This window comes from Arvicola amphibius, chromosome 2 (genome assembly GCF_903992535.2).
Source record: "Arvicola amphibius chromosome 2, mArvAmp1.2, whole genome shotgun sequence".
Lineage (NCBI taxonomy): Eukaryota > Metazoa > Chordata > Mammalia > Rodentia > Cricetidae > Arvicola > Arvicola amphibius.
In genome coordinates, this window is record NC_052048.2 from 136740172 (window position 1) to 136747575 (window position 7404).

A 7404-nucleotide genomic window follows, 5' to 3' on the forward strand; every position below is an offset into this window, starting at 1 on the left:
GATTTATAATCTGCCTTTCCTGATTGTTTGTATCAGTACAGAATGTAAGGGCTCCAGTTATTGATGTGTTATATAAAACACGGGGAAGAATCCAAGTAGTTCTCTTTTAATCTCTCCTTAAAAAATTAGCACAAGCTCTTTGCTGGGTTCATTGTCTTCCCATAATTTTTTAATTTCATCTGTAGTAAAAGGCACTATATTCTCTGCTGAGTCTCTTCCTGCCAGTTGACAAAGACTCAATTTTCCTTTTATAATTAATTCAGAGGCCTTTTCCACATAAGTTTTTAATTTTTTACTTGGTTTATGTGGTAAAAAAGATCCATTCTAAGATAATATCTTCCCTCTGCATTAAAATTCCTGTAGGGGAAGTTCTAAAGGACAATATGACTAGAATGCAATTAAGATTTGGATCCACCCAATCAACAAGTGCCTCTTGTAATTTTTTTTTTATTAATTAAATCACTGCTTGGCCCATTAGTTCTAACTTCTTATTTGCTAACTCGTGCATCTTAGTTTAATGCATTTCTATTAATCTGTGTATCGCCACATGGCACTGGCTTACCAGCTAAGTTTTGGCAGCATGTCTTACTCTGGCGGTGGACCCATGGCTTCTCTCTGACTCTGCCTCCTTTCTCTCAGCATTCAGTTCTGTCTTCCCTGCCTACCTAAGTTCTGCCCTATCAACAGGCCAAGGCAGTTTCTTTATTAACCAATGAAAGCAACACAACAAAAGGACCTCCTACATCTTACACCATTTCCCCTTTTCTGTTTAAACAATAAAGAAGGCTTTAACTTTAACAGCAATATACATATAACAGAATGGGTATCAAGCAAGAATTACAGTACAATATTTATATTTAAAGGTGAGATGGTCCTTTGGGGTTCCTGCTTCATGAAAGAGTCTGCCGGACATTCTGCAGGACCCAGAAGAAAGTGACTAACTGTCTTTGAAATTTTCTGCTTCATGGAAAAGTCTGCTGGATACTATGGACCTATAGGCTGAAGATGGATGTCCCAACAGTACAGAAGAACTCTGGGTGACTGTCCAGGCAGCAAGATGTCTCTGTCAATTCTAGAGTTTTGGAAGTTGCTTACAATGCACTTCCTGTTTACTTGGGTAATATTATATCCTTCTGGAGTCTTTGATGGAGTTGAAGAGTAGATAGTAATATAGTTTTCCTTAGTTGTGCCTCTTGTAATTTCTCTTCAATCAAAGTTAATTCTTTTTCAGCTTCAGCTATTAATTCCCTGGGACTATTTAAGTCTTTGTCACCATCTAAGGTTTTGTTTAAATTAATTATTAAATCAAGTGTTATACCAGCAGCAAGTCATAGATTGAAAATATCTCCTAACAATCTTTGAAAGCCATTAAGAGTCTGCAATTGGTCTCTCTTAATTTGCACTTTTTGTGTTCTAATTTTCTGTTAACCTATTTTATAATTGGTATAATCTCCTCTTTGTACTTTTTCAGGAGCAATTTGTAATTCCCATTTAGGCAAAACTTTCTTTACTTCTTCAAATATTCTCTCTAAAGTATCTATGTTCGAATCAAATAGCAAAATGTCATCTACGTAATGGTAAATTATAGATTTAGGACATTGTTTATGCATTATTTCTAATGACTGACTTACAAAATCAGGGTGGGGCTATTGAGCATTCCCTGTGGGAGGGTAGTTCTTTCATATCTCCTAGTAGGCTAAGAATTATTATAAGTAGGCACTGTGAAGGCAAATTTTTCTCTGTCCTTTTCTTGTAAAGGCATAATGAAGTAACAATCTTTTAAACCAATAACAACCAAATGATGTTCTTCCCCAATAGTTCTGAAAGCTGGGCCTCCCAATATGGGGGTTTCATTTCTTCAGTGTCTAGTCAGAGCCCTCTTCTTGGCTCCCATTTATCCATGTTCTGTCTGAAATCTGTCATGGTGGGAGAGGTGTCAGCACTCTGGCTCTGGTTTCTTATATTAGGTCCCCAATTTCATCATGAGGGCCACCTCTTCATGCTCTGATAACCTTCCAAAGCACCCAGTGCCAACACTTTGAGGGTTATATTAATCTGAGATAGACCCAAACATTGCCTGCCTCAGTTAGAAAGCTGTAGGATTTATTGGGACTTACAGTTCCAGAAGGTTAGCATCCATAACCATAGTGGCAGGGAGCATGGCAGCAGGTAGATAGGCATGTTGCTGAAACAGTAACTGAGAGCTCACATCCAGAGGCAAAACCATTAGACAGACAGAGAATGGAGCAAGTCTTTTGAGACCTCAAAGCCCATGCCCAGTGACACACCTCTGCCGACAAGACCACACCTCCTTATCCGATTCCCAAAAGAATGTTGAGCAAAGAAGACACGCCACTTGGAGAATGTTTTCTTCTTGGCAAAACTGACCTTTGGGAAAGGAACTGCCCATGCCTTTACCACTAACAAAATGCACGGTGTCCAGACAGGATAAACAGGATATAAGAAAAAGACTATCAAGTCTTGCCAAGACAGGGTAAGATGGTTTTGAAATTTTTCCTGCCTCTGAAAATGGTCTGTCAGTTACTCTAGGACTTAGCCAAAGTTGGTTGCTCCAACACTGCAAATGAGACTTTGAGTGATGGCCCAGGTAGCCAGTTGTCTCTGTCATTTATTGCACATTTTGGAAATTGCTTGATGGCACTTCCTGTTTACTCGAGTAGTATTATTTGTCTTTTAAGGTCTTCAATATGGTTAAAGACTAGATAGTCGTAGTTACTTTCTTCTCATGACTTGGCCAAGTTATTTCTAATACAAGACTTTGACTCCTTAGGATAGGATTGAAACATTTAGTATACATTTCTTGTTTGGTATTGTTTATGCTGGTTGTAATTCTAATTTCTATACTTTTCTTATTTTATATAGTTTTGTATTAGGCTTAGAACTCTCTTATTTAAACAAAACAGGGAGGTGCTGTAGGAATTCCTGTAAAGGGAAGCGGCGGGGCTGCGTCCTGCCACCCGGCTAGCTTTACCCGAAATAATTACACGGAAACTGTATTTTTTTAAACACTGCCTGGCCCATTATCTGTAGCCTCTTATTGGCTAATTCTCCATCTTCCTTTAACCCATATTTAGTAATCTGGGTAGCACCATGAGGTGTGGCTTACCAGGAGAGATCTTAACCTGCGTCCATCTCGGAGAGGAGCAGCATGGAGACTCACTATCGTGACTGCCTGAAGCGTCTCTCCAACTCTACTTCCTTGTTCCCACAATTTTGTTCTGTCTACTCCACCTACCTAATTTTCTGTTCTTAAAGGGCCAAGGCAGTTTTCTTTATTAATAATGAAAGTAACACATAAACACTCCTCCATCATTTCCCCTTTTTCTGTTTAAACAAAAAAGAAAGGCTTTAACTTTAACATAGTAAAATTACATGTAACAAAACAGTTATCAAGCAAGTATTACAGTTACAATATTTAAATCTATTTTATCTTTTATCATAACTAAGGAAAGCTATAACTATCTATTTATTTTTTAACTCTATCAAAGACTCCAGAAGGATATAATGTTATCTAAGTAAACAAGAAATAAGTAACTTATAAAACTCTAGAAATGACAGAGACAACTCGCTGCCTGGACAGTCACCCAAAGTTTCTCTGTACTGTTGGGGCATCCATCTTTAGCCTACAGGCCCGTAAGTATCCAGCAGACATTTTCATGAAGCAGGAAATTCCAAAGACAGTTTAGTCACTTTTTGCTGTGTCCTGTAGAACGTCTCGCAGACTCTTTAATGAATCAGGAACCCCGAAAGACCATCTCACCTTTAGGCAAGTTCAGCAGTCCTCTCTCTGCGGGTTTTTTGTGTCCAGATTATGGAACAGTCCAGCCAAGAGCAGTTTTTTGTCCAAATGGCTAACAAACTCCATAAGTAGCCTCTTTGATGCCCATCTTCCTCTCGAAGTAGATTGGTGCTGCCAGGAGCAGACGTGTCTCATTGTCATGAAAAACCCTAAGTTATTAAAACATTAAATGCCATATTTTGCAGTCTTTGAAAGATATGAAGAATGTCTATCTAACTGAAATATATCTCTACATATCTAGAAAATCTAATAACATAACTACAAGCTTAACTATTATCAATGATTATCCATTAACAACCTATATTTTCTAATTATACATTACAGTTTTTAAAATGAACTACAATCACAATAGCTTAATCAAGATCAGAAATACATATACATATAACAAATTGACCTTAAAATCCATACCATTGTAAATTATTTATCTCTATATCATATCCCCCTTTAAATGTAAAAGAACATTTATAAACAATATTTGGGAATGTGGGCGCATGGGGGAGGTATTATATGGACTCAGGGGTGTTTATGAAAAAAAAAGGGGGGGGGAATTACCTGGTTTGATGGGATGATTGGTATTTGTAAATTATTGTTATTAAAAAATTACATTGGTGTTGATTCTTGTATATTGAACATTGTATGTGAGTATGCTTCTACCTCTATTGTATGAGAGTATGCTTTTAACTCTGTTTAAAACAATTGTCATATTGAGATATTTATCATATTACAATGTACATTTCTACCTCTGATATTATTTGTATAATGACATTGTTTACATTTGGGGATATTGTCCTCATTTATTACACAGTTGTTTATTGTCTTAGTCTTTAAGTTAGATAGGTATTAAAAATTATATAGATCAGTAGTCATCTATGTTTGTCATTTATAATTAGACTAATCAGGTTCGTTAGATAAATAGAGATTATACTCAAAATAGATAGATAATCTTCAACCTCTTCAAAGAGCTATAAAAAATGGCCTTTAATTTAACTCAGAGTTCCATGGTAGACAAATAATTTGGTAGTGAGACACAATTGCTCCTGGCAACACCAATCTATTCCCGAGAAAATGTTAAACACCAAAGACACTCCACGTGGAGCCTTTCTTCTTGACAAAACTGGCCTTTGGGCAAAAAAATGCCCATACCTCAACCTCTGACAGATACAGAGCATCCATAAATGGATAAAACAAGACTGTCATATCCTGCCAAGACAGGGTAAGATAGTTCTAAAAAGTTTCTTGCCTTTAAAAATGGTACGTCAGTTACGTTAGGCCTTAGCCAAAGTTGGTTGCTTCAACGCTACAAACGTGACTTTGGGTGATTGTCCAGGTAGCTAGTTGTCTCTGTGATTTGTTACATGTTTTAAAAATGGTTTAAATACACTTCCTAATTACTCAGGTAACATTATTTTCCTTCTCAGATCTTCGATGGGGTTAAAGACTATATAAATGTAGTTACTTTCCTCTCATGACTTGGCCAAGTTATTTATTATACAAGACTTAAGCTAGTTAAAATAGGATATCTATGCTTATTGTATATAATTTCATAGTAGGTTTAAAACTCTCTTACTTAAACAAAAGGGGGAGGTGTTGCAGGAGCTCCTTCTGCTCCTTTAGCCAATAGCCACTGAGATACCAGCCCATTGGGGCGTGGTCTCTCTTTTTAAAAATGCGGCCACTTCCCTCCGCTCGCTCTCTGGCTTCCGGCTCCGCTTCTGACGACTAGGCTCCCTTCCTGATTGCGCAGAGGGCTGTTGTCTGGGACGGTGATCTGTAAGTTTTTTCCCCTTTAAATAAATAACCATTCTATTAATCATAATTCCAAACTGGTGTGGGATTGTTTGTGATTTACACCATCAAATTCCTTCAGCCAGTAGCCTTTAAGATACCAGCCCACTTGGGCATGGGCTCTTATATAAATACCAATGTGAAGCATGCATTTGCTCTCTTTCAGCTGCTGGATTCAGTTCCTGTTGTGCAGAAAATTGTGATCTGTGAGTCTATCCTTAAATAAATAATAACCTTTGTTATACTAAATTCTGAGCTAGTATGGAATTTCTTTTTAGCATCTATCTTCAACAAAAAGTTCAAATATATGAGCCTATGGAGGTCATTCTTTTTCTAACACCATAGTACTGTGACCCAGACCTACATCGGGAAAGTCTCTGAGTGAAGAATAGGCTGGGCAGGGGACCATAGCTGTAAAGGGCAGGAGGCTCTGGAGGGAGAAAGGGCCTGAGTCTGGCCATTGCAGATCACAAGGAGCAAATCCAAGTAAAAGGACCTCTTAATGCCATGAAATCCTGTGTGGAGGATTTTCTTGGGAGATAGAGCCCCCAGATAAACATCTCTCATCACCAAAAGAAGCTTCCAATACTGAGAATGGATTACGTCTAATCAAGCCATTGGCCAAAGGGGGTCCCATGGGAACCTTCTAATCAAGACTATTGTCAAGGTTATTGGTGGTTCTCCACAAACTGATGGCAAGTCCCTATTGCTGAAGACAAGACCTACACAACTCATTGAACACAAAGAAGTTGAACTAGTGCCTACCTAAAGTCTTCACCCCCACAAACTAGTGTTCATGGTACTGGAAGGTACTCTGCAGGCTACCAAAGGAGAAAGGTAAACACCATCCCAGCTACAAAACCTTCAACCTACCTGCAAGATGCGTGACCTGATGCAATAGTGGCATCAGGTAGCTTGTGGTAGAAACCAACCAATATCTGATTTGAGATAAGTCCACTCAATGAGAGAGAACCCATACCCAAAACTGCTTGGGTGACCAAGAATCTGAAACTAGATAGCCCAGTGACCTAGGGAAAAGCATAATACTGTTCTACTGGAAGAACTTAACAATCAACTCCTAATGGCATTCTGCTATACTCATAAGTCAATGCCCTGCTCAGCCATCATCAGAGAAGCTTCTTCCTGCATCAGATGGGGAAAGCACATAGACCCACAGCCAGACAATGTTCAAAGAGTGAGAAACCTTAAAACACTCAGCCCTAAAAGGGATGTCTCCATCCAATTCCTCCTCTGAGGGATAAAGGAACTCTGCAGAAGTAGCAGCAGAAAGAGTGTAAGAACCAGGGCAGAGGAGATTGAAGACACCATGGGAACAGGCCTTCTAAACACAGCAGGACCAATGCACATATGAACTCACAGAGACTGAGGCAGCATGCCCAGAGCCTGCACAGGTCTGCACCAGGTGGGGTCCTAGAGCTGAGAGGAGAAGTGGTACAGGCCCCCATCCCTAACCAGAAGCTCTCTCCAACTGATAATCATTTGCAAATGAAAATTTAGATCCTCACTGGAGAAACAAATTACTCTTAAGGGTGGGTCCCATGCTTTGCAGTAGAAGCCAACAGAAAATGAACTCAACGGCATCCTTGGGGTGGGGGGATTCTTATCCCATAATATTGTGTCAGGGATTTCTTCTTTTCCTAATTTTATCTTATGCTTTTTGTTTTATTTTCCATTTTTTTCTCTCTTTTTATCTTAAAGTTTCTATGTGTATATGTTATGAATGGCAGGTTCTTTGTCTCATAATGTTAAGCCAGGGAGTTTTTGTTTATGGTTTTGTT